At 46.9% G+C, this 26,117-nt stretch overlaps 1 long non-coding RNA gene across 1 annotated transcript; it reads right to left on the reverse strand.

Annotated features, from left to right (window-relative positions):
• LOC311437838 lies at window positions 1-4,963 on the reverse strand. The gene is made up of 2 exons (XR_014693750.1): window positions 4,845-4,963; window positions 1-316 (listed from the first exon to the last, which is right to left on the reverse strand). It is a non-coding gene; the product is annotated as an uncharacterized lncRNA (long non-coding RNA).
• Between the last annotated feature and the right edge of the window lie 21,154 nt (window positions 4,964-26,117).

Consider the following 26,117-nt stretch of genomic DNA (forward strand, 5'->3'; position numbering starts at 1 on the left):
TTAAGTGTGGGCGTGCACTTGCAGCATGTTGTTTACTTGCTCCACTATGCATGATGGTTTACTCAGATTATCCCTGATTTCTGCCTTTAAAGAGGGAGTTGATCCATCAGGTGGGCATCCTTCACTCAGGAGGACAACATCCACTTGGAGACACACTTTGAGATAACTGGGGAGGGGGCTTTCATGTCTGCTTCAGATCTAAATCAAAATGCTTATTTTCTGGTTCACTTTTCACATTTACAGAAAGTCTGAAGAGTAATAATATTTTCTCCCCATCAAGTGGTGGCAACTCCAGTCTTAGAGCTCTTTGGGTTGTCTAGAAAAAAAAATGGCAAAAACATCATATTTGTCAGTATAGACAAAGAATAGCAACAGGGCTACCTCTGCCACTGGATGAACATCTCTTTCCCAGGTTCAGCGTTTTTTCCTATGTGGAAAGCAGTTTTTTTCCGTTAGAGACATTCTTCCCTTCTTCCCCTATACATTCACTTTTTTTTTTTCTTTTTATTTCTTGTCTTGACTTTGCACTTCGCAGCCACGCTTAAGCAAATTGTTCTGGAAGCAAACGCTGATGGCAGAAACTGCTTATCCCCTGCTCTCAGAAATGAACAGAGAGCCTATGGATCACTGAAACTATACATAGAGCTTGCTTGCTTATAAATGGCAACGTTTTCCAAGAACTGAAGACCCCTCTTTTGGAAAAGTTTGTAATGCTGCCTCCTGTTAAGATTTTCCATTTTTTCTTATTTTTGGCATCTTGGTCTAAAATTTAAAAAAATACCCGCACCACCAAAAAATAAAAATAAAAAATAAAAACCAAACAAACAATATAGAAAATAAAGCTTATTCCCATTTCCTCATCCTGGTATCTGCAACAAAGTTTCTGCTACTGTTTGTCTCCTATAAATTTGAATAAAGAGGAAAGAAAGGGGTAGGCTTACAGGGGTTTCTGACTGCTCATTGACTTTGGATGGCAATATCAAAATTATCCATAAAGATCTCTGATCAAGTATAGAAAGATTATGAAAGCAGGTTTTCACTGGGCTTAAGGGTGGTAATAAAATTGTTTTCTCCCCCACATGCAAGTCTCCCTGCAAAGAAATGCATTAACAACTTATGTCTACCACACAGTAATTGTGCTGGGTGATGAGTGGCACCCTCCAACAGTGGTGCTGCGAGCACCAAGAAAGCTGGATTAGCATTGCAGCAGCTGCTAGATTCACCGTCTTTAGCAAAGCTTTGCTGCAGACCACAGCTGGGACTTAGTAAGTTTAGAAATACACAGCTATTTTAATTGCCTATGTAATCACCTAAACCTGCATTTTCCTTACAACCCTGAGCTGCTCTCCATCCTTCAGGTGCTGTCCATCACAGAGGAGGGCTGGGTGTGAGGTGTCCATCACAAACTGCAGAACAGTGTACACTGAATAATCACTCCTGACCAGCCACACATCACTATGGGCCTAAACTACTTTCAGACTACCACATTTCTTCTGCATGGGCGAGTCTTAGCCAGAGCTGTCTGTATCACACCTTGTGGTGTATGCAGTAATTGACTGATCCAAAGATCACCAGGTCGCTCTTTTTACTCTGTGTAAGAAATGTCTGAGATCAGCCCTCTTAGACTAATTAAGCAGAGATCCCCCTCTAATCCCCTTAGAGCAGACCTCCCATTGCCCTGGCTTTGTGTGGACAGACTCTGTAGCAGCTCTGTCCATTATGTGATTGATGAAGCAACCACGCACTGGCTGAGGTAAACATGCTGCCAAAGGTGGATCTGTGGGATAATAGAGTCCATAGCATTGGATGTTAGGATGCTTGATGCAGTAATTTTGCTGAGTTGCACCAAAAGCAAAGTGCCTTGATGACCCAGAGCGCAGTGCCCTGCTTCTGTTGGCCTCTAGCACTGTGAAGTGCAAGTGATACTGCACTGTGGGAGTATTTCACAGCATATCCTGAGTTGGAAGGGATCTACAGGGATCATGCAGTCCAGCTCCTCATTCCACACAGGACAACCCCAAAATCAGCCAATGTGTCTGAGAGCATTGTCCAAGTTCTCCTTGAACTCTGACAGGCTCAGTGCCTTGACCCTTTCCCTGGAAGTCTGTCCCAGTGCCCGACCACCCTCTGGGTGCAGACCCTTTCCCCAGCCCCCAGCCTGACCCTCCCCTGTCCCAGCTCCATGCCGTCCCCTCAGGTCCTGTCGCTGTCCCCAGAGAGCAGAGCTCAGCGCCTGCCCCTCCGCTCCCCTCCTGAGGGAGCTGCAGGCCGCCATGAGGCCTCCCCTCAGCCTGCTCTGCTCAGAGCTGAACAAACCCAGGGGCCTGAGCCCCTTTTCATACATCTTGGCCTCTAGGCCTTTCACCACCACTCATGACCGGCTTTCTTAAGGGTGTGCTCCTCCTGTGCCTCCCCCTGACAAAATCCATGCACTGCTGCCAAAACTCAAGCCATAGGCCACAATGCTTGGCCATGCTTGGACCCTGTCCCTCAGCACACCTGCTGTACACCCAAGCCAGATCTGAAGCATCCTGTGTCCTTCAGGAAAGCATCAAGCAAGATGCAGAAATCAGTTCTCTGCCCGAAGGTTTTCAGGACTTGCCCACCCACAAGTCACCGAAGGCACAGAAGATGACAGAAAACCTTGTATCAGGGTAGCACACAGGATGTTTTCCCTCCTTCTCAGCATCTCTCTACCAGTGTATCTCAGGTTCCTCAAAGGATGGGGGCATTTCCCTCAATGTGCACAACTTACTGGCATCACTTGCAGATCGCTCGGTGTCGGCTGTTCCAGTGCTGACCACAGTAACTAGCTTCGAGTGCAGAACAGGAGGTTTTCCTGCAGCTAACTGAAGGGCCATGAAGACCAGAGGGCTTTCTGAGACTCCTACAGAAGAGCTAAATTAAAAATCGAGCAAAACTTGGCATGGCTCCCCGCCTGGTGATTGCAGTGCAGCAGCGTTTAACATGCTCTTGCCAGGCCTGGTGAGCCGCTGATGGTAAAAGCAGGCTTTTGAAGGCCTATCTTGAAAGCCTGTCAAAAAGTAAAATAACCTTGGTAATGTATGTTTTTAAGAAGGTAGTAGTTGATCCTCAGTTAAAGCAAGGTTAGTTTCCAGCCAAGAAGACTGATTTTTTCCAACTTCTTTCTTCTGTGCTGCTATTGTAAAAGGTCTTTGGAAAAAATGAGCAGTTGGCTGAATGTCTCAAAGGTTAGTTAAATTCAGGGCCCTCAGGTCAAAGTATCTCAGGTGGCTTGTCCTTCCTTTCAAGCTTCTTTTTCCTGTTAGGGCAGGGAGACACCTCTGCATGCATATTGTGCTCAAGCCTGGGAATAAGAAATCCTTTTCTCTGCTGATACTTTGATCCATCGGTAATTTATCTGGACACACACACAAACTTTATCACCATCCTTTTGTTTTAATGGCCCAACAGTCTCTTGAAGGGAAATACATCTAAAAACACAGTTTTTTTTGACTTCTCGTTACTGATATTCTAGTCTATGTTGATATCATGCTCTCGAGCAATGATCTTTAAACTCTTAAGTAAAATGAGTGCCTCATTTCATGCCCATGGGAAGTCTCAGAGGGAGTTACTCATCCAAAGGAGCACTCCGTGGCCCAGCAGATCCCCAGCCTCACATTTCCAAGTGACATTCCCTCCTGTGATGAACACAGATGTGGTAGCAATAAGCAACAATAAAAACTAGACTGAAAATAAAGGGACTTGGAAAAGCACTGAACCACCCTGCTTCTGAGGGTATTAGCACACAGAGAGCGTAACGCAACAAGGCAGGAAATGAAGTTTGCATTATTTTTGTTTGTTACAAAAACTTGCAGCTTCGATATCCCTTCTTCCCTTGCTTTAAAATCCCAGTGAAGTAAGAAGTAGCTTTGTAGGCCTTGCACTTGCGAAAATAGGCTGGGTAAACAGCGATTGTGTTCCAGTCCTTTTAGTGCTGTGTGTGAGGAGAGACACAAAGCATTTTGAGTGCTCAAATGGGGAATCTCCTGGAAAAGGACAGCCTGAATAGAGCCAAGCCTTATGATTCCAGGAAAAGAGAAGGTCAGGCTTAATAAACTGGCTAGGATTATTTAAGAAGAGCTGTTATAAACTGAGGAGGGTGCGTTTGTGTGCAACAGCACATTTTTGCTTGCAACTGTAATAGATGGGGGAATATAAAATGCTTTCTCTTGGTTTTTGTATTCTGCCCTGGTGAGTTGGAAAAGAGGAAGCAATGAGGGGACACGTTCCTTTTATACATTTTGATCCTACATACCGAATGCTTCAGCAATGGGGGGAAAACAAGATAAAAAGAAAATAAATAAAATAAATGGAGCAATGCGCTGTAAACCTGATATATAAAAGCTAACTAGCTGGTGGGTTTGGCAGCATGGTGATGAATAGCAAGCCCCTTGGGAGCCTCCTCAGTCCTTACCCAGGGATGTATATCTTCCTACAGCCAATTATTCAGACTACAGATACAACTCAGGCTGGTTTAAAAACGCGCAGGATATCCCAAATGGGCTGAGGAGAGAGTGACTCCACAGACAGACATAAGCTTCCCCCCTACCCCCTAGGCAAAACTCAGGAGAAACAGGGGGAAGCAGTTCATTATAGCAAAAACTGCTTTTGGTGATAGAGAGGTTTGTAGCTGGAAAGTGAGCAATAGGAAAAATGCTACAGAAGAGAAGTCAGAGTGTGAGCTTCCCACAGAAACAATAGCAATCCAGAGGAAAGGAAAAACAAACAAACAAAAAACCTCTAAATATTTTTTCTTTCCTAAAGAGGAAGAAAATGAAATCACTAAAAAATAAAAATAATCCAGCTTGCTCTACACCCACCTGCTTTTGAGTTGGACAAGGAGGAAGAGGAGGCTCAGACTGAGGGCAACCACTGCTAGTTAGTGCTACAGCCCACCACTGTAGGTCCTATGGGGTGGGATCCCAGTTTAGCTTTAACTGGTGCTTTTGCTCTAGGTTTATTTTATCTAATTAATAATATTGATTAATTTAATTAATTAGCAGCTTTAATTGTTAGCAGCTGGCCATGACCATGGCCATGAGCACCACAGCAGAGCCATGGGCAGCTTGGCTTTGGCTGCACCTGCATCCTGGGTGTTGCATTGATTTTTGGTGAAGTGAGACTTGGGAGGCAATTTAAAGAAACGGAGAACCGGACACACTGAAAAATGTCCTCTTTTGCTCTCAGCAGCAGCAAGTCATTTAAAGGCCTTGGTCATGAGGAAAGGGAAAGTTTGTGTTTATCACAAATCCCTCAAGACATCTCTCTAGGGCAAGCCCCAGGGGCTGAGAGGAATCCTTGGCCATGATAATGCCCTTCCAGTAGCTTTTTCCCACACTTTTGCAAACAGCACATTAGGGAAAACCCACAAAGTGGGAAGCAGGAATGCTGTCCTGCAGCACATCTTGTGGGACACATACATAACCTGGCCTGGTGATGAGGCCTCGTCTGCCACCTCTAGTTTGGTCTGTGACAGGGTAGATGAAGGCTGCCGCCAGGAAGGCTCCGGTCCTGGCAGCCTGAGCAAGTGGCACATTCCCTTTGCAAAGCAAAAATGACTTTGCAAAGATGTTTGTCTTCAGTGAAGAGAAGGGAGGTGCTTTTCAGGTGGATGCAAGCTCCTCTGAGGCCACAAGAAGAGCATGGCCTCCCCATCTGACCTCCCTGCTGGTGGGGTTGTCCTTCAGTGGATGTCAGGAGCTGGGCTTCCTGTTTCATTGCACTCTTCTAATATTTTCAAGTTAAAATCCACTTTCTGGGAAGCCCTTACAGACTCTGTCTTTCTTACCTATTTAGGCTGGCGATAATTTCTAGCGACAACGTGCTCACCCGTTCCTCCACGCCACAGGTTTTGAGTGAAAGCCTTCCAGCTTAGCAAATGCTCGTCTAATGTTTGCTGCGAGCTTCGCTGTGACTAATTGAGATTCACGTCAGCCAGGCAGTGCTGATTGGATGCAAGGGCACGAGGTGTATCTATTCCCTGATTGAGCACAGCTTTTTAGGAGCGACTTCCTCGTGCCAGTGCTTGACATGAATTCAAAATTCACTTCCAGAGTGTATTCTGCAGGCATCTAAGAGTCTCCCATTTGCGAGCTCTCCTGCTGGTTGGCTTGCTGGGTAGTGAAGGTGCTGTGTGCCTTTTTGGGATGCCCTCATCTCCACAGGCACGAGCATCATGCAGGGCGGTGGGATGGGATGAGCTACCCTTGACATTTGTGAACATAGATGAAGTGGTCACCAAGCTTCAAGAACAGCCATCGGATTGTTTTCCTGGCTGTAAACATAGGAAATATCACCACCAGCGCTGAATGGGGAATACGTTCCCGTGCTTGGATTAAATGCCACGCTACTTGCTCTGCAGGCAGCTGCTGAGGAGTTTATCTTCCCACTGCTCCCCGCCCAGCCTGGAGCTGGGCTGCGTGCCCTCCTCGGCGCTGACGGCACCGGGACTTAGTCAGCAAAACCCAGCAGACGGAGGAGCTGGCTGGCACTGTCAGATCTGTCAGCCCTGCTCACTCCGTGAAGGTACTCAAGGCGCTGAAATTGCAAGAGCAGGCAAAAGATGTTTCTGATTATCAACTAAAACAGGCAGGAGACAAAGTGGGGTGGGGAGGGAGGAGTGATTCATTGTAATGCAGCAAGAGGTGAGGAGTTGGGTAGGCTCTGCTACCAGGCTGGCAGCAGTGATTAACAGAGCTGTTAATGACCTGGAGCAGAGCAGCACCGGGGCAGGGCTGGCTGGAGGCAAAATATACAGTTAACTTCATAAACACCGGCAGCTTTGCTGCCAGCTGGGAAAACCAGACAAATAGCACGGTGGCAGGTGGAGCTCCTTCTCAAAACGTGCATGGGAAGGGATGACTTGAAAGCATTCATTATATGCAGACTGTGTGTCCCACGCTAATTCAAGTTGCTTGGATCCAGCCGATTGCGTTTGGTAACCCAGCCTCCAAAAAGACAGCAAATCTGAAAACCAACAAACCGCAGGGCTTCTTTCTGAGCAAGTTGTGCCCCCCATGTGAGATACTATGCAGAGGTGTTATTTCGCAGTATCCATCGGGAACAGCAAAGCGAGTCAGAGACGGGGCCGATAAGGATCAACGACAGGCAAAACTTCTGCTGCCAGCAGTGGAAAAATGAGAATTGTTTGAGTTGGAGATGAGACCGATACAAGGGGCTGGCAGGGGGAGGTGTAGCAGTCGGGGAGTCGTGCAGGCCCAGCAGAGCCCGTTCACCGTCCTGTTCCAATATCAGCAGGGAAAAAAACTGGAGACAGCGCAGCTGCAAGGCAGTGGGGTTTATTCCACTTGATAACCACAGTCAAGGAATGAATACATTGCTTCAGCAGCCTCAAAGCGCAGGAGCAGGTGATCTGAACAGCTTGGGAGCTGCTCTGTGGCAAGAGCCACTGTCACCAGCAAGCAAACCTGGGTCTGGCTGGGTGGCGGAGGGATGCTGAGCATCTCACATCTCCCATCGGGTCACCATCTGTGGCCAGGGGAGGGAGCAGGGCTTTGCTGGTGTCCATCTCCCCCGGCTCCACTTCAGCCCATCACAAAATGGCATGGGGACACAGCAGCCCTGGACGGTGCAGCCCTCTGCAGAGCACATCTGTGGTTGGGGAGACGTGGGAGGAAGAACAGGCCCCCTTGGATCCGTTCTGCCCCCTCCTGTTCCCATCCCCAAAGCACTTTAAAAAGGATGCTTAAGAAGTCATTTTTCAAGAACAGGAAATTAATTTGGAATGAAAAAAATGCACCATCGCTTCCCCTGTTCAGGCACAACGGGGTGACTTGACTTATGTTCCAGCAACTTGTGAAGTTAAAGCGAAGCCTAATTATTTCCTTCTATTTCTAACTCCAGCTTCACGTCTTTGAGTTAGAATAGACAAAACGAGCCGGTTTCCACTTTGTACCGTTAGAAAAATGTGCCTGGCAGTCTCCCCAAAATGCTCATAATTTTTATTACAGCGTTCATGTTTGTTTTCACTTTCCCCTTTGTTAACGTTTTAGGCAACTCAAGTGAAGCCCTCACCATCAAACCAGCCCGTTAGTGGGAATGACATAAATTACATTGTTCTCCAGGGCGCAGAGCACCCAGCTATTAAATCTAACCATGGGAGCTTGGCAAATCTTTTCATACATGAAGCAGCTGGCTCCTTTCTCCCCTGCCTCCACTCTCTCCCCCTTTTCTTGCCTTGTAGGAGTGCGATGTGCACGCTGTGGAGCACCATGCTCCCAAAACCCTTTGCCCCAGGTGCTCAACACAGAGCTGGGTGCCTTCCTAAAATGCTCGGCGTCCCCCTTCCCCTGGGGATGGACGTGTCCCATGGAGATGCACCACATGTGGCCCCAGCACACGGGCTGTCCCCAACCATCCTTACCCCAATGTGGCTGTGGGGCAGGGCAGAGATGGGTCAAGGTGCTTGGAGATGTCAACCTGCTCCCTGCCACCATCCTTCCCCACGCTACCATCTATAAGATGTCACCTACAGGCTTCACGAGGGAAATGAAGAGCCCTGAGACTGCTTTGGGCCAATCTGCAATGAAAATAATTGGAGCCCAAACCCCAGGCTTGTTTTCCTTCGGTGAGTTCTGGCACAAGCAGAGGGAGTTCTCTCCCGATGAACTTTTTCCTCTGCGCCAGCCACTGAAATAAAAAGAACAGCACTTAAATGGGATTTGTTAGAATACAAACAAGGTTAAACAGGTTAAATTGTGGAAATAAAAGTCTCTCTGTTCATATCTCCGAGCAAATAGAAGCCTGAAAGTCAGAAGCAGGGATAAATGTCCCTGTGAGATGTGCTTGCCGGCACTGCAGTGCAGAAAGGCAGGCTCTGCAGCCCTCCGCCTCAGCAAACAAAACCTACCTGCACTCAGAGGGAAGGTGCGGAGGGCTGGTTTTCAGCCAGAGATCAGATGTGGCAGTAGTGGCAAGGAAAATGTACCTCCCCGGTGGCTCAGCTGGCACCCGGTCAAACAGGGAAGCTGCACGAGGCTGCCCTGCCCTGGCAGATGGAGGTGGGGAGAGGACCACACACGTACACAGATGCTCTCCCCAGACACTGATCCGCACCTGATAATGGGGGTAGGGGAACTCCTAGTAGACCCTGGTAGACCTGGCTGCTCCAGCCTGAGGAAGGATGGGGTAAGTGTTTATGTGTGGGGGGCAACCATGAGCTTTTGGCTGGAAAAAAAGCCTCTGTCCACGCACAGCATGTCTGGGTTTACAGGCATCGTCATTTGGAACACCCTTGGAGGCGGTAAAGGTTTTATCAGCTGTCAGAGGAGGGATTCGGCTCCAGATGGTGGCCTCCTAAATTTATGCCTTTCACCTTCCAGTGGACACTCAGCTTTGGTCATCTGAATCATTCTCCAGGCTCCATTAACCACAGTGAGGGTGTAGATACCTGGCTCACCCATGGCTGCCTACATTTGGATGTGCATTCAGGTGACTGTCCCTGAGGGTGAACCCCAGCCCAGACACCCATTTTTGCCCCTTGGCAGGAAACCACACAGGCAGCCTCACTGAGGATCACATGAGCACGCCTGCCCTGTTTCAGTGCAACATCCCCAGGGATTTAAGAACAAAAGATCAGTGTCTGCAGAAGCCTTTTGTCCTGAAGGGCTGTTTTCACATCGCCACACCAGTTTTGTTCTTACTCAGCTCTCCTTGGATTCATCACCTGCCTCCGTGGCCTGAGACCTGAAAAGCCACGGGCACCAGTGGACCACACACCGCAGTCTGCTCACGGGTTGAAGCAGGCAATATTCGAGTTCAGCAGCTAAGTGCTGAAGCAGGATTGAATTCCAATAAAATCTAAGTGAAAGTGAATTAACATAGTTAATCTACTTTTCAGCCTGATTAGCTCGCACCAGATAATCAGCATTGCCTTATAAGTTATTGATAATAACATTGGAAAGGAGAGGTTGCACTTCCCCGGGGAGCCAGGAAAAAGAGAACACGTGTATTATCCCTCCTGGTAGCAGGGCATGAGCTGAAAGTCACCAAAGTCTTGCTGCAAGAGGAGGCATTTTCAGGAGCAGGACTCCTTCCAGGAGCAAAGGGTTTCCCAATAAATAAATAAATTAATTAATTAATGACTCAGGTAGATAGAAGATGATGGATGGATAGAAAGAACAAGTGACCAATCTGTGAACAATTAGGAAAACAGAGAAACCAGAGTACAAAGAGGAGTTACTGCCTCCTAATCCCGTGAGAGATTAAGGAAAGAAGGGCTGTGAAAAAGGCCCTGCTGCACACTCCTAATGCTGGATTTAGTTAGAAGTGGGAGAGAGTTCTGTGGTTTTGTCAGGAAGAGATGATTTTGGGAGTCACATCCTCACAGAGAGCTGGAGTACACGGTTACTAACTGGAAAATAGCCCTACCAATAGTAAGCAGCACCAAGTATGCTCAGATGCAATAGCTCACGTGTTTGAGCCAAGCAACAGCGACATTACTTTCATTAATTTACTACTTTACTACATTACTACTATTTTAAAGACAGATAAACTGCTGGTTAGTTGTAGTTAGATATACTGCAGGTTGTAGAAAAGTTCCTAATAGAAGATGACCTTGTACCAGGTGGATGTGAGCTGATTGGGTTGAAGTTAAAGGATTGATGCAGGTGTCTGTGCACCCTCCTAGACCAGGGGGACAGCATGGTGAAGAAGAGTGTTCAGCAGGCAGAGAGAGGCTGAGGAGGCTGGCTTGGCTCTGGCAGCCAGGAGAGGTTGAGGAACAAAGAGCATGTGGTGATCAGGGAAGGTGTCACATATGCCACATACAACCAGGGCAGAAAGAGGTGGGAGGCACTTGCAGCAAGGGTGGGATCACAGGAAAGCTAAGGTTGGAGGATTGCTGAGCCAAGGTTGAAACCAGCAGCTTATCCTTTCATTTGAGGGGCTAGAAAGAAGGTCACAGAATCACAGAATCATTAAGGTTGGAAAAGACCTCCAAGATCATCTGGTCCAGCCATCATAAGCTCATTTTCTCAAAGATGAACAAGAAGTTGTGCAGGAGCTGCAATGCTTGGGCTGGAGGCATTGCACTTGGCTGCTGTTGGGGTGGGGTGGCTGCAGGGACAGCGGCCCCTGGCCAGGAACCCAGCAGAGCCTTTCGTCCTGGACTTGCTAAATCCCTTCAAGCAGTCAAACAAAACTGCATCAAAGCCACTCAATTTCTCCCGTTGGTTTCCCCTCCTAAATGAAATTATCTGTGAGATCCTGACATTCAGCTTCCTGCTCAGGTTAAAAGGAGTAACAATTTATTTAGGTCTCAAAAAATAAGAGACTAGCTTGCCTCTGCAATTCAATAAGAATAATTATCTAGACTGCAGGGTCAGAGCCAGGATGACTAATGGAAATGTTTAGAGAAATGGAAATTACCCTGCTGCAGACTGAAGCTAAACTCGGAGTTTAATATATTCCAGCTAAAAAGACCAGATAATCTCCATCCCCAATGCTGAGGGAACTGGCCCATGAAATTGCCAGCCTGATAGTAAGGATTTCTGATCTGTCAAATCAGAGATAGATACCGTAAGATGGGAACCCAGCAATTGTAAGAAATGGGAGAGAGAAAGTGACCCAAGCTGTCTACACACTCATTAATCCACCCTAAGAGGTTTACAACCCCGTGAAACAAATTTTGAGTGAGCCAAGTAGCTGAAGACATGGAAGAAAGCGGGGCTAAAATGCAGCGTGAGCCAGCCAAGGGATGGCCAGAGGGCAGCCTTCCTGGCTCCAGTGGTTGGTGTCCGTAGGCCTGTGGGATAACTATGGGTTACTGGCTGTAAATGTGGGAGCAAACCTGCTGCCTCTCCCTCAGCTCCTACAGCCTGCTGACCGGCACCTGAGAAGCAGAAGGCTACTTCAACCAGTTCTGATGTGGTCCAAGCACATCACCTGCAGATGAGCAGCTCCCTCCCTCCAGTAAATCCAGGCCTGGAGAAAACTAGCATCCAAAAATAATGAGGCGATTTGGTCAGAAAGCCCATGGGTATTTTGGGCTAGTGGGTGAGCGTGAAGGCACTGTTGCAAGCTTTTTTAAATAAGTCCATCTCAAAAGGAATTTTTTTTTTTTTTTTTTAAGAGCAAAGGTACTTGAATCAAGGGCTTGTGTTCATAACAAGCAGGCAACTGTATGGCCTCAAGCTCATGGAGGAAGGGCTGAGCCCTGCTCTTCCACCAGGGACCATTTTTATTTTTGGTGCTCAGGAACTTAATTTTGAATGGCTTTGTTGACATGCACAGGGTTGGTGTCTGCCAACAAAAAAAAAAAAAATACAGATTTCTAATGCAAGACAGCATAAATATTAGCAACTCTACCTTCCTCTAACTGTAGCTTACAATGAGTGATTTTTCTCCTCTTGCTTTTTTGGAAGCTGTAAACAGAGAACATTTACCGTAAGTAATTTTTTTAACGTGGAAATTTTGCTTCACCCAACTATTACACCTTTAGAAATGGTCCCCATGTCTGGTCTCCTGTGAGAGCAATGGCACGGCAGGGCCACACAGACATCGGTGCTGGGAGGTGGCAGGCAGGGTGACGGGAGAAGGAGAGGAGGTGAAGTATTGTCCACTTGTATTGCCCCGGTAACATTTTTGGGGGTATTTTGGTCATTGCCCAAGACAGTCTCAATCTGAACGAAAGATTTTCCACATCTTATAAGTCCTTGCAGGAAAACCTTCACTGAAAATGTTACTGATAGCCTGGTGTGGATGCACAGAGACGGTCAGTATGTCACAGCATTTCCACGGGGCTGATCCTCCTGACTGTCCCACACCTCATTGCACCTTACTGCCAAAACACTCTGGCCCTCTTTTAGCAACGTGCAAGCCAAAATGAACTGTGAGATCTTCTGCTGCTACATCACTCAATTATTTCTGAGCTCTGTAGCTCCCTCCTAGCCCGTCCATAAATCCTCCATGGACAGCATTACTGTAGCCAATAGGTATGCCGAGAATTAAGGCTTTAGCCTTGCATTACTTCTAGTAATAAAGACGAATTAGAGCAAGATAAAGTGGTAAAAAATATTAGAAAGTATTGCTGTGGGTGTGCCTCTAAACCCACTTTTTTTTATTTTCTGGACTGATCAGTGATCTCAGAACAGAACAAAAAAATACAGACATCTCCATCTCCATCTCTATAAACATACACAATAGGTGCTCATGTAGATCTGGACAGCTGGAAGAAGGCTCTCTGTGGGACTGCTTTCCCATATCCCCTCACTTCCCTTCCTCGCTCCAGATGCTGCATTTTTCAGAATCTCTGCCCTTGTTCTTCAATGCTTTTTGTGCTTTTACTACTTTATGTTAACAGCAGGGCCCTTGTTGCACCCAAGCTCAAAGAGCTCAGGAGAGTGTGTGCACTCACCAGAACTGCTCACTGAAGCTAGGAATGTGTCTGCTATAAGTAAAATCTGATTACCTTACAAGCTGCAAATGTTGTGCTCTTAGAACATGATGGTTTTCATTTTAATTGGGGGAGGACATTAAAAAAAATAAATAAACATTTTGAGCAGCTTGTAAAGTTACCTCCTTATATATTTTCTTTTACTGTGGGGATTTGTAGAGAAATGCATTTTCTGACATATATTTCCAAAAACTATGCTCCAAAATCTTTTTCTGATGGAAAGGATTCCAGCTCTAAACTGAAATGATTTCTTTTTCTGACCCCAAAGAGATTCTTTTTCCACCAGCTATGTGATCTCTGGGGAAATTTCAAGCTCGCTTCAATTTGGAATGAGAGCAATGTCAAAAATCTTGGAATCTGTCACAAGCTGGAAATTTGGACTTCCCCCAAAGAAGTTTGGAGACTTCTCTCCCCCGTGAGCACACTGGGTCATGTAGGGCTGCTCTACCCTACACCAGATTGACACCATACTAGGTGGAAAAAGACAAACTGAAAACCAATGGCTGCTACCACCTCCTGATAACAGGATGTGGGGGCATCAGTCTTGGCCAGGAGCCCTCCCTAACCTTCTGGATGTATTAATGCCATCTGAGAGTCATGAATTGGCTGAGGTCTCCAGTGTCAACATCCCACCACACCGATGGAGACTATGGCCCTGGGCTTTGCTGGAGAGCTGCCTTCTTCCCTTCTGCCACCTCTAAGACACAAAGGGAGATGAGTGGGCAGAGCTGAGGTCTCCCAGGAGCTCATCTGTCTTTCAGAAATAACATTTGCTGGTTCAGAAGATGGGGTATGGCAGACTCAGGCACCCTGAGTATCAGCTATCCCGTGCAAGTGCCACCAGACAGATGCTGTTCAATGGTATCTGATGAAAGTCATCAGAGCATCCCTCATTCTGTGTTTTTTACTTACACTTTTATGCAGGGAAAACAGCAGTTTTCTTACTTTGGCAGCTATGTGCATGCACAAAACTGTCCAACTGATAGCCAGCCTACTCACAACGCCAGCAGACAGCAGTGCGTGTTTGTGCAGCTGAGCTGTAATCCCTTTGACTGTGGCGCTACCAAACCCCTGTCTTGTATATATTTGGTTTATGTAAATAGGTATTTACGGATTTTATACATGTATATATATACACACAGGCATACATATAAACATGCTTCCTTATATTTACATATATATATACATATATACACACATTCAATGCTTGTTACCTGTAGTTTTAAGCGCAGTCACACCCTGAGCAAGCACCGTCTCACTAATGGCCAGGGTGAGTCAGACATCCAAGCACATGAATACACTTGTATTCTGCCTGACCTCATTAGGTACCTGCTCTGGATGTGATTTTACAAAGGACGGTGCTAGGCTAAAGAAAGCATCTCCCTCACAGCCTTGAACAGAAATACGGGCCTTTGAGTGAAACCAAAGGAAAAAGAACAATACCAGCAACCAGATAAAACTGAGTATTTAGGCCACTGGGAAAACAACAAAGTATGGTACTTCACACAGAGGTTCGGTCCTCACCTGGCAGCCTCTGGGTGATGTCCAGCTTGTCCAAGCAGCCACCAGGGCACTGAACCAGCCCCGTGCTGACCAAGGGGGCAGCATCATCCTGGGAACGTGCCGGGGGCCGAGCATTTTTTGGGAGATGGATGAGGAGCAGGAGCACAATTTTGTGACTACATGAGAGGCTCATGGAAGGAGGAAGTCATTAAAATCATAGAATCATAGAATCATAGAATATCCTGAGTTGGAAGGGACCCTTAAGGATCATCAAGTCCAACTCTTGACACTGCACAGGTCTACCCAAAAGTTTAGACCATGTGACTAAGTGCACAGTCCAATCTCTTCTTAAATTCAGACAGGCTCAGTGCAGTGACCACTTCCCTGGGGAGCCTGTTCCAGTGTACAACCACCCTCTCTGTGAAGAACCCCCTCCTGATGTCAAGCCTAAATTTTCCCTGCCTCAGCTTAACCCCGTTCCCGCGGGTCCTGTCACTAGTGTTAATGGAGAAAAGGTCTCCTGCCTCTCGACACCCCCTTACGAGGAAGTTGTAGACTGCAATGAGGTCTCCCCTCAGCCTCCTCTTCTCCAGGCTGAACAGGCCCAGTGACCTCAGCCGTTCTTCGTACATCTTCCCCTCTAGGCCCTTCATCATCTCTGTAGCCCTCCTCTGGACACTCTCCAACAGTTTCATGTCCTTTTTATACTGTGGTGCCCAGAACTGCACACAGTACTCGAGGTGAGGCCGCACCAGCGCAGAGTAGAGCGGGAATTTTCCCTGCTGAGGCCGATGTGAGACTCTTACACACGTTTGCTGTCTTTCTGACCTGATATAATATTATTTTAACGTGGCTACTGCTGGCAAAGAGGAATCTCCAAGCATGCACCAGTGCATGGCTTCTTTTCACACACTGTCATGCTTACTGAAGAAGCAATCAGGATGATTTTGGTTGTTTGTTTAAATAAACTCAAATAAATATATTTCTTGCTTCTTAACACCTTCTTTTCTTTGCATTTACCTGAGAGCTTAGTTTCTTTTCTGTGTCCTTTTATTTCTGTTTCTCAGTGCTAGAGGAAGGCGCTGAGTATTTGTATTTCCAAACTACTTTTGTTTCATTCTTTTTCCCCTAAGGATTTATTTCTTCTATGGTAAAACTGTAAAGCTTAGAAGGCAACAGAGGTTGAATAAATGCTCACCAAGCAGGAGGCTCACAAAACAGCTTTGAGAGATCTTTTGTCCACGTATGTGCCACATTTTGAAACACTCCTGGTGGTTTAGGTCCACTGGTCAGGTGGCAACAGAAACTGATGGGCAGCTCAGAGTGGGGCAGCACAGGGGCTCTTTTAGCTCGCGTGACCTCATTCCAGACCCATGGAAATTTGTTTCACCCTCCACAAGGACTATGTTAGTGGTGTGTAAGTCTGTATCTGTTATCATGAGATATTGTCTTTTTTTTCCCCTTTTTTTCCCCTCTTCTCAAGCCTGCAAATGCATGCACTCGTGTTTAGCTGAACGCAGAGAAATCTCTGGCTGCAGTGAAACTCATGACTGTGCCAGCGGCCGACAGCAGTGGCAGGCAGCACATCAGAGAGGGTTTAGCCTCTCTTTGTGCAGAAAGGTAGAAAGAAACAATAAAAACAAAGCCCAAACAATGACGGTGCCGATAATCAACAAAAGGATTTTTGTCTTCGCAAACTCAGGTTTGGGGCACTGCAAAGGGAGATGATTTCCCCTATTGAAAGCTGATCCTGAAAACAGTTGGCTCCAAGATGAGGAACCGGGGATAAACAACTGCAGCAGGGAAGGGACTTCTGTGGTGGACTTACTCTGGAAAAGACCGGGGATATGATGAGCAAAGAGAAGAGCAGAATAAAAGACAGGAAAGATGATCTGGGAAAGCCATTAAATGCCGCACTGGGGGTTTTGAAGCTTGTGCTAAACTGCAGGCTGACCTGGTGAAGCGAAAGGAAAAAAATTTGAGCTCTGAAGGAAAACAGAAACCCAAGCAGAGCAGCAGAGGAGTATTTCTGTAAGCCCAGCACAGACAGTTTTGCTGAGCATGGGCAGAAAAGGGATCTGCATTTTTTCATTGTCTTTCCCAAAAGCAATTTGAAGATTAACCAGCCCTGCCAGAAATTTCCCTGCAGCTGAGCTGGTGCCCACCCTCTGCAGGAGCCATGTGGGGAGGAGGCAGCCATGGACCTTCAGCCCCTCTGGCACATGCTCTGTGAAGATCTGCAAAGATCTGGGCATCACAAACATCCTTGTTGGTGTTCAGGGCCCAGATGAGGAAGAAGCTTCATGAGATCCCACTACTTCGTTGGGGAGGGTGGTGGCATTGGCATGGGGCTGGTACAAGAAGCACAATAATGCTCCTCAGCCCTAGAGCTTGCTCCATCTTCTTCTGCATCCTTGTTCAGCTCCATCATGAGCCTGGCAGCACCACTCGGGTGGTAAGCAGCCTCTGTTCTCTTCCATTCCTTCTGCTGAACCTGTGATAATAAGACATGAGAAAAGGCAGCATCCAAAAAGCTCATCACCGCAAGTAACGAGGTTGGCTGCTGTTAGTAGTGAGGACAGGGGATGGTCTGCTCAGATGTAGAGCAAGCATCAAAGCCTGAGGGCTGGGGGAGAACAGACCAGTAAGTATGTCCCTGGAGAGCATTTCCAGACCTTCAGGCCTCCAGGTTACCAGTGCTGATACTGCTCCAGCCGTGGTGTGGTGAGTGACAGTGCCCAAGAGACCAACGCACCTAAAGCAAAGCACAGCCTTGTCCCTATATACGCATGCTGGATGAGAGCACGCCCCAGCAGCAGCAGAAGCCCGAAGGCTTCAGGAATGAGGTGGCTGCCCAAATGCCTGAGTTCTAACCCAAATACAAGCTCCAAGCCCGAGGGTCTTGTTCTGGGAAGAACAGTAGGAAAGTGAGGGCCTGGATTGTGGGATTTCAGTCCAGCTCTATTTTGGCAACACTTCACTCTTCTCACAGGTAGGGTTTGGGTATTTTTTATTAAAATGCTGCCATTAGCAACAGGTCAAACAAGGAATTCAGCTGGTGAGCCTGCTGGGTCAGGCATCTCACACCAGTGGTGAGCCCCAGGGCACGCCACAAACTAAAGGAGCTGGTAATGACAGAAAACTCCCGTTCTCCATCCGGTTTTGTCAGAGAGGCACTGGGCACCCATCACAAGCACAGTGCAAGCATATGCCTCTATTTCAGGCTGGGAAGCACCCACTGAGCTGCTCAGTCTCAGCCCAAAAGCCTTGGAGGAAAGAGATTTCCTTGCCCCAAACGTGTTGGGCTTTAACCAGGGGACCACCAGCATCCACCTGCTGTTTGCCACCATGAGAGCTGAGGACATTGGGTGAGCAGGCACAATGACACCAACCCTTCTGCTGTTAAAGCAGCTACAAAAGAGAACAGCAACTTGATATATATACACTTTTATGTATAGATGTAACTCTATATGTATTTTTTTTCTGTTATATACCAGTAAGTATAGTTAGTGGTAGGATGATGATGCAAGCCCAGGTGGCCTCGCTGCACGGACAGGAGTTGGTCAGCCCCAGTCACCCTCGGGGGCAGGAGTCCCTCCTGCCCCTGCTGTGTTTAGCTGTGTTAAGTGAGGCAGTGTTTACAAAACCAGGCCAAGATCCCAGAAAGGCTCGGCCTCGCAGCATACTGAAAACAGGAGCGTGAGAACTGGCAGCGCAGGGACTCAGCCAGCACGTGCCGCTTGGGTGAGAGCCCAGCCTCCCACAATGGTGTCCTTGCTTCTTGTCCTGCTTCTCTGGTTGAGCGTTGGAAATTTCCTTGTTACCTTCCTGTGTTTTTTTGGCAGGGAGGAGCCGAGCAAGCCACCCACTCTCCCCCATGCCACAGTACGGGCACGCATGGGCTGGTGTGGCCCAAGCGCTTCTCGGCAGGGCCCTGTCAGCGGCTTGCAAATGCATTTCGGCAAGGAGGGAGAAGGGTAGGGCAGGACAAACCTGGCCAGACTTGCCCTTTCCCTGCTGCAGAGAGCCCACGGCAGCGCTGCCAGCAGCAGAAGAGGTGTCGGTGCTCCAAAGCCAAAGAAAACACCCCTCTGAACACACTGTTTTTACAAGCTGAACATCCCCATGGCATGCTGCGCCTCTAAACTACCACCTGCAGTAGTTTTAGTGGAGATGCTCTCAGTTTTGATGCCATGTAGAAAAAATATTAGCACTTTCACAGGCATTTCTTTCATTAGAGAGAATATAAAGGTCCATAAGTAGGGAAGGGAACGTGGGGAGCAGCCATCCAGGGCCTTGTACCGCTGATGCCCAAGGAGCCCCAGTTGGGCAGGGTACAAATCGGTGCATAGAAAAATGCTTTGGGGTTGTTTTTGTTTTGTTTTTGTTTTTGTTTTGGGTGTGCGTGTGCATGGCTAATACATTTGTTGCTGAAGGTTTATTTTTAGCTAAAAGAGAAATCATCGTTACGCCATGGCAACCAGAACTAGGAGGTAAGTTAGAGCAAGCTGGTCTGACTAAAATATATCTGAAACCATCCAAATTGATTAAATATCCTAAAAATAAAGATGATGGCTGTTAGCACAACACAACGGTGATGTTTGTGATTTAGAAACACAGGCCGTTTCTGTTACAGCATGTTTTTTCCCCCAGTTACCAGCTGTGAGGGGAGGCCTGGGAAAGCATGGCTGATAGCCACAAATGACTAATACTGCCGAAGGATCTGCAGAACGGGTGGGATGCTCTGCAGGAGACGTGAGGAAATGAGGCTTTAGCTTCAGAGGCACAATTAAACCCTCCTGGAGACCCCTGCTTGAGTAATCAACAGTGCTGTGCTGGGCGGTTGGTGGGGTGCAAGGTGGTGGGTGGGTTTTCCCCTTCCTCACAGCACAATTATTCAACGTGTGCTGAGCATATTTAACACATGAAGCAACATAATGGTGGCCACTGAGTGTGGGGACGGCCATGCACAAACCCTGCCTTGGTCAGGGATGAAGATACTCTGCCCTTGGGAGCTCCATCTTGTGCTGAGATGGATGGATTTGAAGAATCCCAAACTAACAGCACCAGGGGGCAGGGGTTGGGAGATTCACTATGGGGCCATGTCCACTCTAGGCTGTGGCGTACCCATCCATGCTGAAGCACTGAGTCATTTAGGTGGGAAGGCAGCTCAGGTCTCTCATCCAACCTCGCACTGAGGTCAATGCCAGCATCAGTCCAGGTTGCATTGTCCCGTTGGGTGATGTTCTTCCATCATCCGACCCATGGGTGGAGACTGCTCAACCTATCAGAGTAACCTGTCCCATTGTTTTATTATCCTCACAGCATACATTTTTTCCTTGAAAGTCCCAGCATCAGGCTCTTTCATCCAAGCCATTTTCCAGTGTCATATACATTTAAACTCTTCCTCTTTACACCCTCTTCAAATCCATTCATAGAACCTTGAAAGTCCTCCATACTTGCTGGCCCTGATCCTAGAGCTGAAAGCATTCAGATAAAATTACAGTAAAGGCCCTGGAATTAAGCCTTCTTTCCTAGCATTTCATAATTTCATACTGAACAATTTTTACCATTCAGATTCTACTTGTTGAAAGCAAAAATACTTGGAGATTATTGCCACAATCCAGAAAGCAAATGAGACCATACTTTCTTGTTCTTCTTGCAGCAGACTATCTATCTGTTTTAAAGTATTACATCTTGACAAACGGTGTCAATATTTGTGAATAACTTATCATTTTTAAAGAGCATCTGACAAAATCTAGCATGTTTTAAATGATATGCATAACACAATCCTTATATTTCAGACTATGAAACCTTAACTTATCCTTACTTCCAGATAACACAGAATCAATAAAGATTGCAGGGTTTTTAATTATTATTTAAAATCATATCCCCAAAATGAAAAATAAATCTCTTTCGAAGTGCTCCCTGTAATTAGACTCCTCTTGACCTGCTTTTTACAGATGTTTTTGCACTTTGTACTCATATTGGTTTGGTTAACTCTCTGTTCTGATGTGTTCTGTGCTCAGTTCTGAGTTGTTCCTTTGCTTTGACACAGCAGGAAATGCTCTTAATGACTACATTAATAATTATGTACTCAGAAAACCAAGTCTGAGCGCTAAGGTGAATATCAGGACTGAAACAACAAAGTTTTCACATGAACATTTCAGTGGGTTGCAATCATCTATTCTGCCTGCAGTGCCTACAAGGATATGAAGCATTATATATATATATAAAGACCAGCTTTTGGTCCCAACAGGTTACAAAGAAATGCCTTGATCTTGCAAGTGGCTTTGAGCAGATTCCTGAACCAGCATGGAGCCAGTCACAGCAGTGTGAACGAAGGGCCCAGACACAGCTTTGTGCCTCAACATTTTCCTAGTCTGAGGGCATGGATGTTAACCTCTATCCATGTGCCAGGAAAACCATCCTCTTCCTCACTGCAGGTGGTTGTCCTCACCTCTCCAGCCTCTGTGGGCACTCTGGTGCCCATGCAAAGGAGTAGCCTTGCTAAACATTACAGCTGATGAAATACTAGTGGCTGCTGCAAGGGAGGGTGGTGGTCATGCTCAGCTAAAGTTTTCTCTCCTCACCCTAGCCCATGCTCAGCTATGTCTCTGCCCCAGTCCCCAGGCAGCACGAGGGGACTTTTCTGCCAGTTTACCTCCCTGAAGTCGTGCAAGGGCACTGGCAGGATGTGGGGATGGGAAAGTGTTGATGGCTTTTGGTGGCTGGTAGCCATTAGCTGGGGTTAGCTGGAGGGTGACTCCCCATTCCTGTTGCACCAGGAACAGGAGCCGTAGAATGAGCTGGACCTAAGCTGTATTCTCTGAGGCCATGGGTGTGCACTTAGAAAGTAAATACAGACCAAGCTAAAGGTGACCTGAGCTTAAGGTGAGACATTATCTAGAGGGTTTTGCTGCCCAACGTCTCTAGGACGTGTTTTCCTAGGGCTGTAAACAAACAGGATGCTTCTGGGGGGTCAGCATCTGTGGGGTCTCTTTCCCCCAGAGAAGCTGGCTAGTGGCACCAGGACAGCACCCATTTTGTTGTGTCAAATAACAAAACCCAGGGCCTTCAGCATCCCCATCCTACCAAGTGCATGGTGCCCATCCCACAACTCCTCCTACCACCCATCTCCCCCCGGAGGCAGGCTGGCTGCCTTTGGTCTCCACTTGTACAGCTCCTGTCACCACCCGGATTCTCGGATGCTGCGATAATGAAAATAAGATGAAATAGTGCTTGGTTCATTTGGCAAACTTCTATAGGGTGAAGGTAAAATTGATTTTTAATTTTTAATAGGTTGACTCACCACTCGTGGGCATTGCAGACAGTAGTTAAAAACTACTTTGCACTGGAGTCAGAAAGTCAGAACTAATTAAAGAATATGTCCACAAAAGGACTGCTAATAGACTGAAGGGAAGACCTTAATTAGAAATTTGGGAAGTTGTAACCCTCCTGTTAATAAAGCTTAAATGACATTTGGGAGCCATGCAAAATAAGTAAACAGCTCCTCTCTGCATAACTACAGTCAAAGACAAGGCACCAGAGGAAAAATCTAAACAGGGCCCCAATGCTGCTACTCCAGAGCTAAAACAACTCCTCCTTAAAGCAGTTTTCAGCCATGTTCTCCACTTAGTAACAAGCAGCACTGCAGCATTTGAAAAAATCTGTAGAGTACGGCAGCAAGGTGACTACAAGGACTGCAAGGCATGAGCAGTAGTACGCAGAAGCTAAAACACCTCGGCTAGAGAATGAGACTTAACTCTGCTCTTAAAGCAAACATCCAGGTGCATCTTCAGTGATCTGGCATGCAGAGCCAGCCAGGACTCAAGAAACTAATGAAATATTTTAGGCCTGTAAATGATGATGCAGTGGTTTGGTGACGACCCGTGCATGGCAGCAAAATGCAAGGCTTTGCAAGATTTCCTTTCTGTTTGGAAAAAAATAAATAAATCTGATTGTAGCATGCCCACCAACATGAGGGTGCAGTCGGAAACATTTGCAATTATGCATTAACAAACCGGGACAATGCTTCAAGGCAAAAGCCATGCTGCTGTACTCTGCCATCTCTGTGCCCGGAGCAAGCAGCCTGCTCCTCTACACTGCCTTCTTCACTTGTCTGCAGCAAGCACCAATGCTGCTGCCCACTCAGAGGCCGACAGTGTGGTGTTGCCTCAGCATGCAGAGCCAGCTCTGTCCGTCCCAAGCTCCTTTTCCTCACCCTGCTCCACCCAGGATGGCAGCACCTGTGTTGACGCAGCTGTGGGGCACCAAAGACCCCTGTGCGAGCTGGGGTGGGGAGCCCATTGTAGGATTCACCTTTCAACGAGTGCTGTGTCAGAGCTGAGACAATGAAAATAACTGCTGGCATGTTCAGGCATGATATCTCTTATACTAAAGAAGGACCGTGAATTTCTCTGTACCTTTTGTGTTCTGGCTGCCAGTACAGAAATCCACCCAAATTATCATAATGTGAGGAAAAGAGGACACCATGCAGATTTAAAGCAGGATAGAATAATGCAAAGGAGATGGTGTCATTCATTTTTAGTCCATTACCAGAGGACCGAGAGCCATCCCCTTTCACTTCTCTCCCACGGGACAGCAGTGGTTTGAAGTTTGTGGTGTTGCATGGTTTCTAGGTTCTGTGGGCACAAAATATGACAATGGTGGTTTCTCTGGTCGCTGGTGCCTGATGGTTTCATAGCACCCTTCTCAGGGAACTCTTTGCAACTAGGCATAAATACACAGTACCACATATATATTTAAAAATGGAAAACTTCATCAAGGTCATAGTTCTTGCATCGTTCTGATTTTCATTAGCAAGCTGATTTTATTTTAATTTTGTGAAATTTTCAAGTAGTCATTCAAAAAATAACCAATATGGGCAATTACACGGAAACCATTTCTTCTACCTCAACAAAGCAGCCTCCGTGGCATGAGGAGCAGGAGGACCATTACAGCCTGGAAGTTGCACCTGGAGCTTTTGGGGCAAAAATTAAATTAAATTAAAAAATTAAAAATTAAAAACAAAACCAAAACAAACAAAAAAGGAACATGAGCAGTTGAATTGTGGCAGGATGAAGAAACAAAGGTGTTGTGGCACTACACAGAGTGCTGCATAAGATGGCTGCAACCAATGTAAGCCATGGAGATGGGTCATCTCCACACTTCAAAGCCCTCCTTTGGGACATGCTTGAGCCAGAAGAGAGCCTGAAGTTTCTGAGGTCTTTACTTGGATGTAAATTGGTGGCCACTTGTCTGTGGGATGTGTCAGAGAGTAGCCACAGCTGCCAGCTGCCTGAGCTCGGCACTGTGTTAAATCCCATTCACTCCCAACCCTTCCTTCTGACACCTTGTATGAAGGCTGATGAAGACCCATTTGTGTTCATGTAGGCCTGAGAGGTGGGCCCATAAGAACCTCATGTAGTTCAACAAGGTGAAATGAGAGGTCCTGCACCTGGGTAGGGACAATCCCAAGCACAAATACAGGCTGGGTGATGAATGGACTGAGAACAGCCTTGCTGAGAAGAACTTCAGGGTATTGGTGAATGAAAAACCAAACAGGAGCTGGCAATGTGTGCTTGTAGCCCAGAAAGCCAACCATATCCTGGGCTGCATCAAAAGAAGCATGGCCAGCAGGGCGAGGGAGGTGATTCTCCCCCTCTGCTCTGCTCTTGTGAGACCCCACCTAGAGCACTGTGTTCAGTTCTGGGGCCCCAGCACAAGAAGGACATGGACCTGTTGGAGCGAATCCAGAGGAGAGCAATGAGGATGCTCAGAGGGCTGGAGCACCTCTCCTATGGGGACAGGCTGTGGGAGTTGGAGTTGTTCGGCCTGGAGAAGAGAAGGTTTTAAACTTAAAGAGGGTAGGTTTAGTTTAGATATTTGGAAGAAGTTCTTCACTGTGAGGGTGGTGAGGCCCTGGCACAGGCTGCCCAGAGAAGCTGTGGGTGCCCCATCCCTGGAGGTGCTCAAGGCCAGGCTGGATGGAGCTTTGGACAACCTGGTCTGGTGGGAGGTGTCCCTGCCCATGGCAGGGGGGTTGGAGCTGGATGATCTTTAAGGTCCCTTCCAACCCAAACCATTCTGTGATTCTGTCTCAAATTTCTTTTTGAGCCATGGGGAAGCTGGCACCAAGAGAAGCCATGGATGATCTCCTGTGCCTGCACTTCACAACAGCTTGCAAGAGAAGATGTGGAAGGAACTGCAGCCGGTTAGCATCAGCCAGCCTCAGCCATTCAGATGCCTAGCTGAATTATCAGCTTAGTCTGAAAAAGAAAGGATTCAAAAACAGACCATTGATGGTAATTAACAACTGCACTTCATGGGCTTTCAGTCTAATGAATACACAAATGAAAAATCAATGGAGGAGGCTTCCAAAAATGAACACGGCAACAAACTTGGATTTGGCTCAAAGACAGTTCCTCCCAAACCAGCTCTAAGGCTGTGGTCCTATGATACGTTTCTATTATTTCATTGTACAGCTTTCCCTCTGGGGAACTCATTAGTCCTTTTTATTGATAAAATAAATACGAGTCTAATTTTGAAATTAAAAAAGCATTAAAATAATTACATCTCCAAAGCCGTAGTTCAGAAATGATAAGAGATCAAATCAGTCAAAGGCTGAATATGATTCCACATCTTCTGAAGGCCATTTGAAAAATTTGCTCAGAATGAAGCAGCCACACTGAATAAAACTTTAAATAAAGAGGATTAAGCTCTGCAAACCACCAAACTCAGCTGAAGCTGCAATTTGACATTATAAATTGTCAGCTTACTCTCTTTTTAGTTGGAGAGATACAGCATACATTTGTCTTTGTTACAAAGGGGCCGTGCAGCTTTAATTTGCTGTAGGATAGGGCAGTGGCTGGTCACATCCACAGGGTGAGGGCAGGCACAAAGAGCATCGCCAGGTCTTTCCCTTTGGGTTCATCACACAGGCTCTATTACCTCTCCATGGCATAGTCGGGCAGAGGTCTGCTTCTAATCCAGTAACATTTCTGAATTACGTCTTGCCTAGAACAAGGTTTTGGCAATGAAAAATCCCGTTCCAGCCAGACGAGATACCCATGAATTCTGGAAGTCCTTGCTGCTTGAGAGAAAATCTGAGACGTGTAACTGCCAGTCAGAAAGCCATGCAGGACAGGAGGCACTCCCAGTGGTCAGGGTGTGA

Source organism: Aythya ferina, assembly GCF_964211825.1.
Source record: "Aythya ferina genome assembly, chromosome: 1".
In the NCBI taxonomy this organism is placed as follows: Eukaryota; Metazoa; Chordata; class Aves; order Anseriformes; family Anatidae; genus Aythya; species Aythya ferina.